Source organism: Xiphias gladius, chromosome 8 (assembly GCF_016859285.1).
Source record: "Xiphias gladius isolate SHS-SW01 ecotype Sanya breed wild chromosome 8, ASM1685928v1, whole genome shotgun sequence".
Taxonomy (NCBI): Eukaryota; Metazoa; Chordata; class Actinopteri; order Istiophoriformes; family Xiphiidae; genus Xiphias; species Xiphias gladius.
In genome coordinates this window covers 4602734-4617595 of record NC_053407.1, presented here as the reverse complement: position 1 = coordinate 4617595, position 14862 = coordinate 4602734, and the positions used below count along the sequence as shown (strand labels likewise).

The window sequence follows — 14862 nt, the reverse complement described above, 5'->3', positions numbered from 1 at the left end:
ACCAATCTTAGCAAAACTACACCAATATTGAGGCACAGATCAGATTTCTATTACCGGCTTAATTTCCACTAGAATGTCTTACCTTCCTACCAAATAAATATTGTTGTCTTCACCTCCTGCGTTGGCCTGAAATTAGCCCCTGATTCAACACTCCGTTTGTCTTTGTGCTTCTTAGTTTTTCTTAGTTTGGTCATTAAGGTAAACGGACAAATATTCCAGGGACAAAGATTCTATGTGTTGCTCTTTTATTGGCTCAATAAACTGTCAGTCAATAAAAAATACTGTTTTGAGCAGTACAGCAGACAATCTCAGCTTGTTAAAGACCTGTCCGTTCAGGCCTGTCCTGATCTCCACCATCACTGAATCGTTACTGTATTTTAATAGACACACAAAGAATTTAACTAGTCTCATTCAATTATTTTTATTTCTGTTGTAAAACAACCAAATGAACATACACAGTTAAGTGATTACAGTTCATTAATCTAACTTCCTCTGAAGTCATCTGACAAAATCAACATAAATACAGCTTAATTACCCCACCTGTAGTGTGTGATCACAGAGAGGGCTAGAGGTGCCGCAAAGCTGCTAGACAGCCCCTGGGCCCTGTCTGAAAAGGTATATGACATTGTTATTGTATTATGTACATCTACTTAATCGTATGTGTAGAAAAGTGCTGGTTTAGTGTGGATATTGTTCTTGTTTAACTGAGTTTAACTGTTGGTATATAACATAGTGACTGATAACAAACATTTTCAGCAAGATTCAGAGTAATCTACCAATACTCTGGTCATCTTCTTGGCTTCAGGATTAAGATTTTAATAACTGCTGAGCTATTAAATAGATAGGAAGACCATACCTGCTAAAGTTTCTTGTGTATTTTCTGCAAAGTAGGCCTAAATGGAGGAAACTTTTGTGTAGCTACTGGATAATGTAATTGACTTGTTCCACTTTAATAGATCCTTAGTAACTAGGAGAAAGATCATGCCATCATCTCATCATGACATCTCAACATGACATGTCGAAGATGCCCAAGATCCTACTAAAGATGCAGTCTTGCTGTTTCATCATCCGACTTTAGTCTCTCAATATGTACAAAAATGCATACTAATAACAAATAATAATTTTGTTGTCATTTGTTTGTGTCAATGAACAGATTGAGAATAAAAGATATATAACTGCAACCAGTGTCTTAGCACAACAGTACAGGGGTTATGCAAGGTAAGTTAAGTTTATTTGTATAGCACCTTTCAGTAACAAAGCAATGCAAAATACTACAGTTTTCCTGCTTTATTTTGCATCATGGGCCACAATGAAACCACTGTTTATGCTCATTCTTTTGTTGATAACAAACAGAAATGAGAGCAGTTACGCAGTTTGTGCGTAAGCTGTGTAGTTGATGGTGGAGGCCAGGACAGGACATTATGGACAGGTCTTTAACCAGCTGAGACTGTTTGTTACACTTCTCAACACGTTAGCTGTTATCAACAATTTTTTAATTTCTAAACTAAGGAGGAACATTAACAGATTTTGCCATTTTTACCCACTGATTAGGCTTTTAAGTTTGGTCGAAGATTTTTGTCAAAACTACATGAAAACAAATAGTGTTAAACACTGTTTCCAAATATAGCTGCTTTAGCGTGGATGTAGTTAACAAGCAAACCCCAAAATGACATGTTAATGTTCAAATAAATCCCTGTAGTGGCTGTAGTAATTATCACAGGAGCAGAGGAGGAAGTCAGGTGACATTGTTATGTAGCAACAAAGTCAGTGTAGGGAGGAGGCTGGGATGGATGGATGGGTTCACATAACACTGGAGACTGCTGTTTATGTTCTGTTTCAAACCGATAGTCAACATTGTTTCTTCTAACCTAAATGAAGTACTTATTTTAACCCACACCATGATCTTTCCCAAAACCTAACCAAGTTGTTTTTGTGCCTAAACCTAACCACACCTTTACAATATCATTGTCACATCATAAGAGGATTAGTTTTTATTTTCAACAGTGATTTTTAAAAGCTTGTCTGGGATGTCTCCCGCTACCATAGGGGTGATATTTCATGAAATGCTCCTATGGGTTGTATCAGAGGGTAGGGACAAAAAACCTACGTGTTTGTTTAGGTCGGAGGATGAACAATGTACAATCATTAATCATACTTTACTTACAAATCAGTATAAGCCTAGTTTATTTTTCATGTCCTATATAAAAGATGCTTATTTTTGCCATTTCTGTGTTAAAGTTGGATTAAGAGGGCTAAATGGATGTCATGTAAGTATATAGGCATGTGTAGTGGTAGAACTGGGTAACTAAGTACATTTATGTAAGATTGTTTTTCTGCTGAAACCTAATCGCACTTTTGCATTAGAAACTTATAAACTAAAATGCATTGTAACAGATTAAACATGTCTGAGATCTGACCAGTTCAAATATGATGTTCCCTTCTAACATTGTTGCATTGGCATAGCTTTTACAGGCCTGTAGAACAATGTGATGTGTTCATTTTTTCTTGCTTCTTATCACATTTCTCATCTTGTTACCCATCAGATTTACTCTGTGACCTCACTGAGGTCACCTGGGGACCTGGCCACCTGGTTGGGAACCACGGATTTACAACATTAAAATGCTTCCTAAAAGATTCTTCTTACAAAACCCCTATGAAAAAACAAAATGTGTGTCTAACATGTAATCATCAGCAGGACCTTTAGGTTTTTCTTTACAATAGAGCTGATGTGACCTGAACATGACATGAGGTGATATTGCTCTCACTCTCAGTTAGTTACTAAACACATGAAATGGAAATGGGCAACATTTCCATTTCTTGTGTTTAAATAAATAAATACATAATGAAGACAGTGAGGGAAAAAAATTGCTAAAACAACTGCGTTTATTTCATTATTAGACTCAATTGGGGCTCAGGGTGTAAATAAACCCAGTCACTGTTTTAATCACACCCTGGACCTCATTCTGACTTATGGCATTGAAATTGAACATTTAATAGTCTTACCACAGAATCCTCTTTTTTGCACCATTATTTAATAACTTTTGAATTCCTATTACTGGACTACACGCTATTAGGCAAAATTTTCCTTTCTAGATGTCTATCTGATAGCATCTCTTTACTAGATATACTGAATATGTGTTTATTAACAGGCTATGTACTGCAGTCCTTTAAAACAGCCGTAATTAAACCTCTCTTTAAAAAGCCTACTCTTGATCCAGATGTTTTAGCCAACTATATGCCCATATCTCTTTCTCCCTTTCTCTCTAAGATCCTTGAGAAAGCTGTTGCCAACCAGTTGTGTGACTTTTTACATGATAATAGTTTATTTGAGGATTTTCAGTGAGGATTTAGAGTGCATCATAGAGACAGCACTGGTGAAAGTTACAAATGACCTTACTTACTGCATCGGACAAAAGGACTTGTCTCTGTACTTGTCTTGTTAGATCTTAATGCTGCATTTGATACCACTGACCATCATATCCTATTACAGAGACTGGAACATTTAATTGGCATTAAAGGAACTGCTCTAAGCTGGTTTAGGTCCTATTTTCAGTTTGTGTGCGTTAACGATAAATCCTCCATATACCCAAAAGTTAGTCATGGAGTTCTACAAGGTTCTGTGGTTGGAACAGTTCTATTCACCTTATATATGCTTCCTTTAGGCAATATTATTAGGAAAGACTCCATAAACTGCCATTGCTATGCTAATAATACCCAATTGTGGTTGCCAATGAAGCCTGGTGAAACCAATTAGTTAACTAAACTTCAAGCATGCGTTCAGGACAAAAAGACCTGGATGACCAGTAACTTTCTGATGCTAAACTCAGACAAAACTGAAGTTATTGTGCTTGGCCCCCAACACCTCAGAAACACATTATCTAATGATAGTTACTCTAGATGGCATTGCCCTGGCCTCCAGCACCACTGTAAGGAATCTCGGAGTGCTCTTTGATTAGGATATGTCCTTTATCTCCCACATAAAAGAAACTTCAAGAACTGCATTTTTTCACCGACGTAACATTGCAAAATGCAATATGCAGAAAAACTAGTCCATGCTTTTGTTGCCTCTAGGCTGGATTATTGTAATTCCTTATTATCAGGCTGTCCCAACGAATCTTTATATACCCTCCAGGTGATCCAGAATGTTGTAGCGCGAGTACTGAAAGGAGCTAGGAAAAGAAATCACATTTCTCCTGTGTAAGCTTCGCTGCATTGGCTCCCTGTAAAATTCAGATTAAAATTTAAAATCCTCCCCCTCACCTACAAAAGCCCTTAATGTTCAGGCGCCAATCATATCTGAAAGAGCTCATAGTACCCTATTACCCCAGTAGAACAGTGCGCTCCCAGAACGCAGGCTTACTTGTGGTTCCTAGAGTCTCCAAAAGTAGAATGGGAGGCAGAGCCTTCAGTTATCACGCTCCTCTACTGTGGAACCATCTTTCAGGTTGGGTCCGAGAGGCAGACACCCTCTCCACATTTAAGAGAGGTTTAAAACCTTCCTTTTTGATAAAGCTTATAGTTAGGGCTGGCTCAGGCTTGGCTTGAACCACCCCTTAGTTATGCTTAGACTGCCAGAGGACTTCTCATGATGCACCGAGCTCCTCTCTCCTTCTCTCCCTCTTCATCTGTACACATTCATATCGCATCAATGCTCGTTACTAACTTGACTTCTTCTCTCTCCAGTAGTTTGTGCTTTCTCGTTTCTCTCCTCTCCTCCTGTCGCTTTCTGCAGGTATTTCTGCCTCTGCTGCTAGAGAGAGTCTGGATCTGTGACTGCAAACCACCTATTGCTCCCATGGTCCTGCTCAACACCCACTGCTTAAAATATTATGATTATCAACGATTATTATAGTTAGAGCCCCCCCCCCCCGCCTCCCTCTCTCTCTTTCATTTCTCCATCTCTCTCTCTCTCTCTCTCTCTCTCTCTGTTTCCGGTTTCCGGTTGTGAGCGTGAGTGAGGGTGGACATGCGAGTGGCGGGAGTTTTGAATTGTTTTGTGTGTGTTTCTGGATTATCTCTGCACCCTTTCCTCTGTACATGATCAGGTAAGCTTTATTTTGCTAAATTGGTTCATTGATTTGTTTGCCGATCGATCGGTGGACCTGTCAGGAGGTCTACGGTAGCGGTAGCGTCCTCCGAGACGCCACCTCCGGCTATCCGGCAGGGAGTGCGGATAGTCCCGCCGGATAGCACCGTGACTGTAGAGGAAGTTCTGCTAGCCGCCGGTGAACAGGTGGGACACGATCAGCTGTGTTTTGCCTCCAGAATGAACCGAGTGAGTGGTTGTGTTCCTGAAGGACGAGCCTCAGGTGCATCGTCTGACCGAGAGCGGTGTGTTCATCAGGGAGAATTTCGTACAGGTCTGCCCGCTGTCGGTGCCCTCCACGCGGATCACCGTATCCGGTGTTCCGTCGTTCATCCCAAATGAATCGCTGGAGACCGAACTCCGCAGGTTCGGTAAATTCGCCAGAAGACAGTGAGTCTGGGATGCAAGGATCCCAAACTGAGGCACGTCCAGTCTCTGAGGCGGCAGGTATTCATGTTCCTGGACTCGCCGACCCAGACGCTGGAGTTGTCTTTCAGGGTGAAGCACGGCGATGGCCACTACCTGGTCTACACCAGCTCAGGCCAGCTCAAAGGTTTCGAATGTGGAGATGTTGGTCACAAACGATTTGCGTGTCCACATAGACAACAACTGGTGGAAGCGGCGACCCCGCTCGGGCCCGGGAGGCGGGTGGGCCCGCAGCTGAGACTGAGGGGGTGGACCACGGTGCTGCAGAAGCAGCAGCCGGTTTACGGTCAAAATGTAACAGCCAGCTGCAGGCTTCTAAGACTGCAGAGAACCTGAGCAGCTCTCAGTCTGCAGGGGCTGAGGCAAAACAACAGTCAGAAGAAAAAGCTGAAGAAGCTGCTTCCACCAGTCTAATAGTCAAAGATGATACCGAAGGACAAAGTGTATTTAGAAGCCAGGTATCAGATGCAGGACTCTGGGTCAGACGCTGTATCTATTGGTGAGACTCCTAACAGGAACACAAACCTCTACTCTCTAGAGGAAATAAATCAGTTCCTGGATGAAACATTCAGAAAATCTGTTAAAGTGACTGATTATTTCAGAGACACTGACAAGTTCATTAGATCTGTTGGCATATTAAAAAAACTGGTTGGGTTTGACATTTTGGACGAAAAGAAACGCTTCCGTCTAAAAGAAAACATCACAACTTTGAGGAAAGAAGCAAAAAGTAAAACTGCTAGAAGGACTAGAAGGTTGCTGACATGATCATCTACCACAAGGTGTTTTTTCCTCCTTACTGTTCCCTGCTTGTCTTACATCTGTTGTTTTTCTCTGTCCCCTCAATGCGGAGCCTCAGAATAGGGGCTCTGAACATCAATGGTGGGAGAGACAAGCACAAAAGAGCTTTAATATCTGAGGTCTCTGCTCAAAAAAATATTGATGTGCTGTTTTTACAAGAGACACACACCTCAGACAGACGAAGTAAATTGGGGTTTATGGTGGGAGGGTTCATATGCCCTTAGCCATGGCACCAACTTCAGTGTAGGAGTAGCCGTTTTGTTAAAACCAACCACAAATACTACGGTTCTGTCTACTACTGAAGTAGTGAAGGGACGGTTACTGATGGTCAGAGCAGAAATAGAGAAATCTGTGTTCTGCTTTGTCAACTTATATGCCCCAAACCAGGGGGCCGAAAGAGTTGTCTTGTTCAACAAGCTACAAAACGAGCTAACGAAACATCATCACGACCAACTCGTCATTGGTGGGGACTTCAACTGTACTGTCGACTTTACTGTGGACAGGACAAGCGAGGAACCCCAGCCGCAGTCATCCCAGAACCTAAACAGCATTTTAACACAACTAGATAAAAAAAATCTTAAATCTTACTGGAGTTTTAACAACAAACTCCTTCTAGACAGGACTTTCTGTCACTGCTTTGAGCTATTTTGGCAGCAGTGGAAAATTAAAAAAAACTGACCAGTTCACTGAAACTGTGGTGGGAGATTGGCAAAACACAAATTCGTGTTTTTTGCCAACAGTACACCTGCCATTCCACTGCTAAAATCAAGTTAGCAGTGCAAGAACTTGAAGCCAACATTAGGGAAATTGAAGAGGGCTTGCATGGCAACCCAGATCCTGCTAAAGGCCAACTATTGCAGGAAAAAAGGTTGGAGTTGAGCTCCTTACTCCAGGAGAGAATAAAAGGAGCCCTCGTCAGGTCCCGCTTCCTCCAGCTGAAGGACATGGATGCTCCAAGCTCCTTCTTTTTCAACCTGGAAAAATCGGTCGCCCAACGAAAGCAGATGACCTGCCTTAGGCTGCCAGGAGGCAGAGTGACCGCTAGTCCGGATGAGATGAGGAGCCATGCAATGGATTTCTACACCGACCTCTTTGGTGCAGGCCACTGCAACACGGAGGGTCGCAAGGAACTTCTGCAGGGGCTTCCTCAACTTAGCCCGGACGAGAAGGCTGGTCTGGATCAGGAGCTGACTCTGGAGGAGTTGACGGTCGCCATCAACCAGATGGCATCGGGACGGGCACCAGGGATCGATGGTCTCTCCAGTGACTTCTAAAAGCATGTCTGGAACACCATTGGACCCAATTTACATGGTGTTCTATTAGAGTGCTTTAGAACAGTATCTTTGCCAGTCTCCTGTCAGAGGGCTGTGCTCTCCCTGCTACCCAAGAAAGGAGACCTGGCCCAACTTAAGAACTGGAGGCCTGTTGCCCTCCTCTGTACAGACTATAAGGTGCTTTCCAGAGCCTTATCAAACAGACTTAAGGACGTCCTGGAAATAATTGTAAATATAGACCAGACCTATTGTGTACCAGATAGGACAATCATAAACAATATTTTCCTCGTACGAGATGTTATTGATGTTTGTAAATATTATAATGTAAATTGTGGGATATTGTCTTTAGATCAGGAGAAGGCTTTTGACAGGGTGGATCACTCCTACTTGTTTTCTGCACTTAGGGCTTTTGGTATTGGTGATGGTTTTCTAGCTTGGGTTGGTTTACTGTATAAAGGTGCACAATGTATGGTGAAGATGAAGACGGGGCTGAGCCGGCCTATCCCTGTACAGCGAGGGTTAAGACTGGGTTGTCCTATCTCAGGTCAACTATATAGCTTAGGTATTGAGCCCCTGCTGTGCAGGCTGAGAGGTCGGCTCAGTGGTCTCTCACTGCCGGACCTCGATCGTCCTCCCACTGTTTCTGCTTATGCAGACGACATTTACATCTTTGTTTCCAGTCAAGAGGATGTTCAACATCTGCAGGACACCCTGACTCTTTATGAACAGGCCTCATCTGCACGGTTGAACTGGAAAAAAAAAAGCGTAGCTCTGTTGGTGGGACAGTGGCAGGATCAGGTAGTGCCCAGTCTGCCTGGAGGACTCCAGAGGGGGGGCTGAAGGTGCTGGGAGTGTTCTTGGGCACTGAGGGCTTTCAGAGAAAGAACTTGGAGGGAGCTAGGGAGAAAGTGTGCGCTCGGTTGTCTAAATGGAAATGGCTGCTACCCCAGTTGTCATATAGGGGAAGGGTTCTGGTTGCCAATAACTTGGTCTCATCGACTCTCTGGCACAAAGTTATCGCTCTGATGCCACCAAGGGGCCTGGTAGAGGAAATTCAGAAAGCCATCCTGGACTTCTTCTGGTCTGGTTACCACTGGGTCAGAGCAGCAGCCTTACATCTGCCTGTGGCTGAAGGGGGGCAGGGATTGATCAACATCCAGTCCAAAATGGCCTCATTTAAACTCCAGACCGCGCAAAGGCTGCTGTAAAATTGTGGCCCAAGCTGGTTCGACACAGCTCGTCTGCTGCTGAGGAGAGCCGGTCGACTGGGCTACGACAAACAGCTTTTCCTCCTCCAATCGGAAACGGTGGACCTAACTGGACTGACACCTTTTTACAGCTCTGTCCTGCAGGCGTGGCAGATCTTTAAGATCACATGTCGTACAAATTAAACTCCGGGCATGTGGTTGTTTGAAGAACCGTTGTTTTTCAACAACTTTATACAGACCCAGATGTTGCAGTCTGCCAGCTTGCGAGCCGGTCTCAGGGAGGCCGGCTGCACAAAACTAGGACATCTGATGAAGGTGACGGCAACATCGGTGGACGACCTGGGAAGGAGGAGCAACATCACCTCTACCAGGCTGATTTACAGAGTGGTGAAGGAGGTCTGTGCTGCCCTGCCACAAAACCTGAGAGCATTCACAGAAAACAGAGACCTGTGCAAACAATGGAGCGAAGGCTGCGAGTACAGCTTCCCCTCTCTGTCCGTCACCCCAGCTGTGGGAGAGTGGCAGGAAGGAGGAGGACAGCTGCTGACATTCACAACCCCACACCTGGACCAGTTCCAGGCTGTAGGGAAAAGCAGCCTATCAAATCTGCGTGAAGGTTCTGAACCTGCGCTCTTTGGCGGGGATGAGGGAGTCGAGGTGGACTGAGTTTTTTGGTCCAGGCGCTTCCCCGAAAGGCAGCTGGCGGGCCCTGTACAAGCTGCCCATTGAAAAGCGGACAGCAGACCTCCAGTGGAGGGTTGTACACGGGGCGATAGCTACGAACAGATACAGAGCGCACCTGGATCCTGAGCTGGGGGAGGAGTTTGTCTTCTGCTCTCAGGCGGAGACCCTGGAGCATTTGTTTGTTCAGTGTCCTCGGCTGGTGACACTGTTCGAGCTTTTAAAAAGGTGGTTTCAGGGTATCGGGGAGAAATTTTCTTTTGATTTGTTAATTTTTGGCCCCAGGCACAGTGCTAAAAAGAAGACGGCACATACACTGGTGAACTTTTTATCTGGTTCTGCCAAGCTGGCCATCTGGCTGACGCGCAAGAACCGGGTCCAGAACACTGGCAATGTGGAACCTGTGCCGGTTCTGCAGGGACTGTTATTATATAATGATGGACAACATGCAGGACTTCAGGCACATTTGGGCTGTGGGAGGAGTTTTATGTTCTGTCGGGGGGGAGGGAGAGCTGATTGTTAATTTCTGAGAGAAATTTTTTTTTTTTTTTTTTTTTTTGGCGACAGTTCTTTGCTTCTCTTTGTTTTGCTATTTTTCTTTCTGGTCTTTGGGTGATGATGTGGGTTTAATAAATGTTTTTAAAAAAATCAAATCTCTCTCTCTCTCTCTCTCTCTCTACCCAGCCGGTTGGGGCAGATGGCTGCCCAACATGACCCGGGTTCTGTTTAAGTTTTCTACCTATTAAAAGGGAGTTTTTCCTTGCTGCTGTCGCCAAGTGCTTGCTCATGGGGGAATGTTGGGTCTCTGCAAAATATAACTATAAAGAGTATGGTCTAGACCTGCTCTACATGAAAAGTGCCCTGATATTACCTCTGTTATGATTTGGCGCTATATAAATAAAATTGAATTGAATTGAATTGAATTGAACTCAATTTCTTTATGAGAATTTGCTGATTATGCTGTCTCCACGAAAAAATGTGACAGACAAAAAAACAGGAGAGAGAAGAGAAATGCCAACACAGCTGTTCCAGCAGCTGATGCTGTATTGCTGAGCATGACCCAGATAGAAAGTTCAATGTTTCTTACATCAAAGCACCGGTCAAAGCTATCAACTTTACTGACAATGGAGGCAAGGCTTGGAGTGTCCTCAGAAAGCTCTTCTAAATGCCAGGCTCACTACATAGTGGAATCCTGTTCTGATTATCCAAACCTCTTTATGCCAGCCTGGATATAATGCATGTCAAGCAAAAAAGCATTTCAAGCATTTAAAAGTGGAAATACACAGTCAGACTCCCTTGCTGTTTAAAGTGTTTTTCATTCCCTCAATTCAGAGGGCAATAAGTGCCCCTTAAATTTACTGCCCCTTAAATGAAATGACCTTAAATCTGGAGTGGGTTGATGGAGTTGTTGATTGGCCTCAGTGACTTAAGAACTACTTTTACATATTTCAGCTGCAAAGGCTAAAAAGGTTTCACTCGGCAACCAAAACAGTACAACACAAAGCAGCATTATTATAGCATGGTGATATATTAGTTCTTTGCCACCATTTTTCCTTGAATTTTGCTTTGATTAGCCATCTTACTCACTTTGGAAATGTGACCGTTTTATTTATGTAAATTACAGGCCCACATAGCGCAACATTACTGATGCCCCTATATGCAGAGCGTCACCACTTTTTCTAAAAACTGCTCTATTTCATTAACACTAAGCAATGCGATTTCCTCTCAGCCTGGGAATGTTTAAAGGTGCACAAACTGAAGAGCCAGATATTTCAAGAGTTTATAGAGACCAAAACAGAGCTAAAAGCAGAGAGAAAATTGGAGTTCATTAAGAGGACAAAAATGCATGCATGTGTTTTTGAAATGCTCTGTCTGCTGGATGCATAAATAGGCAACTGTTCATTAACACTGACACTAAAACCTTAACATGTTGATAATATTTCAATGTGGTGTTTCCAACTTGTTCTGCTGCTCCCAATTGACCAATAAAGCAAGCATACAAACAAACAACAAAAAATCAATTCATGCAGATTTGATAATTGTTTTCATGTCATAATATTTTTGTGGATGGGTCAACATACTGTATGTATTTGAGTCCTACAAAGCCTGTTTGTTGTGTACAGAATAAAGACGGAACAGAATAAAACAGAGTGAATGAGAATCCACTGACCTGCGGTGTCATACCATCACAGAGATGCACGAATGGAAATTTGTCAGTGTCATGTCCCTGGTCCAAACACAGGTTTTCTCTTAGACTGTTCTTCAACTGAAAAAATGAGAGGGAGATACTTTAAAAGAAGGGGGAAATGAGGAAGGGAGGAGAGGGAGGAAGAGCACATACTTAATTGTGAACAAGTGATTTGATCTACCTGTAATTAGATGTATTTTAACAAGTGTTGAGTAATGATGGTAGAACATATACAAAAAAAAAAGAAAAAAGGAGGACACCTTTTGTATTATTAAACAAACTGTTCACCTCACTTAACACAATTTGAGGCTGTCAGAGCTCAGCAGCATTTTACTTTTGGAAAAAGCTGCTGATGCTTTTATAAATTCTATCACAAAAACATGGGAAACAAAACTCAATCAATAAAATCTCTGTGGTTTCCAGTGCTGTTTTCCTTTTTTTGTTTTGTTTTACAGAGTAATAGCAACTAGATTTATGCTATATTTAGATTTCTTTGAAGGAATAGTTCGACATTTTTGGAAACACCGTCATTAGCTTTATTTCTGAAAGTGAGATTAAAAGACTGATATCAGTCTCATGTCTGTACATTTAGTTAAGAGCTGGATTGGAAGTGTTTAGCTTATTATCATAAAGACTGGAGGCAGGACGAAACAGCTATGCAAGCTGCTAAAAACAGGCTTTCTAAAGCTAACCCAATGTATCTCCTTTGTTTAAACCATACACAAACAGAAATATAGAAATTACAAATTTAGGGTAGTTAGGGTAAATAAGTAAACTTTAGAGGTGTTGGTAAGTGTATTTTTTTTTCAAATTTGGACAGACCCAGGCTAGCTGTTTACCCAGTTTAGCTAGGCTAAGCATATCCTAACCATAATTAATGCAAAGACAGGAGATAATATATAATTGCAAGTTAAGTTAATCGCCTATTTGCCACCATGCTTTTGCCCTGTGGCCACTGGAGATGCCCTGACAGCTGCTGCTACACTGGACATCTTGAGTTTTGCAAGCAAAAATATCCACATTCACATTTTTTATATAGAGCTCTATATATGCAGTTTTCTGGTTTTGATGGCCAGCATTTAATTTCCCAATTGAAGGCAATTAAAGGACTCCTTTGTAATCCTACTAAAGACACACTAATTGATCCTGGATTGAAGACCGCTTTGGTTCTAGGAGTTTGGACTTCTTAAGGTGAACTAGTAATATCGTGAAGTGTAATAAAGATAGCTCCAGTCCAGCAATTTATATAATAACTGAATATCAGTAGTAAACTTCTACCATATCCTACATTAACTTTTGTGAGTTGTTAAAGATATTTCTCAGCAATTATTCCACAATATACTGAAATGCTTCATACATAGATATAAACATTTCTCTGTCTCCATCTCCCTGCATCTCTCTTCCTTCCCTCTATCTATCTCTCTTTCTCTATCTTTACATTATTAATTACTCCATTATGACAGACTGGTGCACTACACAGTTCTAGTTGAGTAGTTAAAGTGTAGACAAATGGGACCACTGCAGCCTAATTGCTGCATATCAGGAGAAAGTCATAAAATAATTTCTCATTAACCTTCACCTTTTTTGGCAGCTGCAGAGTAACATTTCAAAAAGAAAAAGCATCTGTACTTTTCTTTCACAGATTGCCCCTTTAATTTGGCTATATTCCACAGAGAATTACAAAGTAATTGTCCCATATATATAAATAACACAGGACATCAATATACCTCAGTTTACCCTTGTTCCTTCAAACATTTACATGAAAGGGTCATCAAGGCATGTTTTAAAGGAAAATTCTGATTAATTTCAACTTGGTTCTATTTTCTAAAAGCCTAATGTGCTTCATTTTAGTGATGTTGCCTTGCTACCAAATCTCCTAAATTAACTTAGCAAGTACAATTCTATCATAACTAATACAACTGATGGCCAAATCTACGAAAATCCAATTTGTCATAGACTGGAATTATCTGTCAAGGGCAACTTTAAGTGAATATTTGACTCTTAATGGAGTCATGTCATGTCAAAAAATATGTGTTCTAGTCTAGTGGTGTTTGTATTATATATATATATATATATATATATATATATATATATATATATATATATATAAAAATAAAAAAATAAACACAATTAGGTACATAAGTACTTGGACAGTGACACAATTTTTAAAATTTTGTCTCTGTACACCACCACAATGGATTTGAAACAAAGCCATCAAGATTTGACTGAAGTGTAGACATTCTACTTTAATTCAAGGGGTTTAACAAAAATATTGAATTAACCGTTTAGGAATTACAGCCATTTTTAATACAGTCCTGGTTGAAATTATTGGAATTTTAGGTACAGAATTTATTTATTTATTAATTTAATCTTCAAACATAAATACAAGTTAACCAATTTTGTATAATCAAAATATTTTAATAAATTCTCCAAGGTTACTGAACAAATGAAAATAAAAAAACAAAACTTGCATAATAGTGAAATAATACAAACACAAAATGTACCCCACACACAATTATTGGCACCCTTAACTGCAAGTCGTCTGCTGGTAGTTTCTACCACTTTTCCATTGCTTTGTGTTCGAGCTCTTTTAAGTGTGCAGGTGTCCTTTTATGCAATGGCAGATTTCAGCTCTCTCCAAAGGTTTCCAATAGGATTCGGGTCAGGACTAATTGATGGCCTGTTTAAAACAGTCCATCCTTTCCTTTTCAAACATTCTTTTATGCTGCTGGATTTGTGTTTTGGGTCGTTGCCCTTCTGAAAGACCCAAGAACTTCACCTCAAACCTAGTTTTCGGACTCCTGGTAACACATTTTGCTCTAAAAGGCTTTGGTAATCTTCTGATGCATTAATCATTCCGTTGATACATTCAATGCCTCCAGTAACAGAGGCGGCAAAGCATGGTATTCTTTTCCTTGGTATGGTATGGACTTCATTTTGTCACCTATAAACAAACTGATGCACTGCGTTCCCAAAGAGCTCTATTTTGGTTTCATCTGTCATAGAACATTATCCCAGAAAGAATGTGGCTTATCTATGAACGCTTTTTCTAACATTACTCTTGCCTTTTTGTGCCTTTCTTTCAATAGCAGTGTACTCCTTGGCCTTCGCCTATGGAGTACTACTTGGTTTAGTGTGACGTGTATGGTACAGGCTGAAAGCACCACTCCAGCATGCTCCAGGTCAGCCTGAAGCTCTTTA

At 41.4% G+C, this 14862-nt stretch overlaps 1 pseudogene; it reads right to left on the bottom strand.

The window, feature by feature from the left end:
- LOC120792817 overlaps window positions 1-14862 on the bottom strand; it is a 124617-nt pseudogene that overhangs the window by 61700 nt on the left and 48055 nt on the right.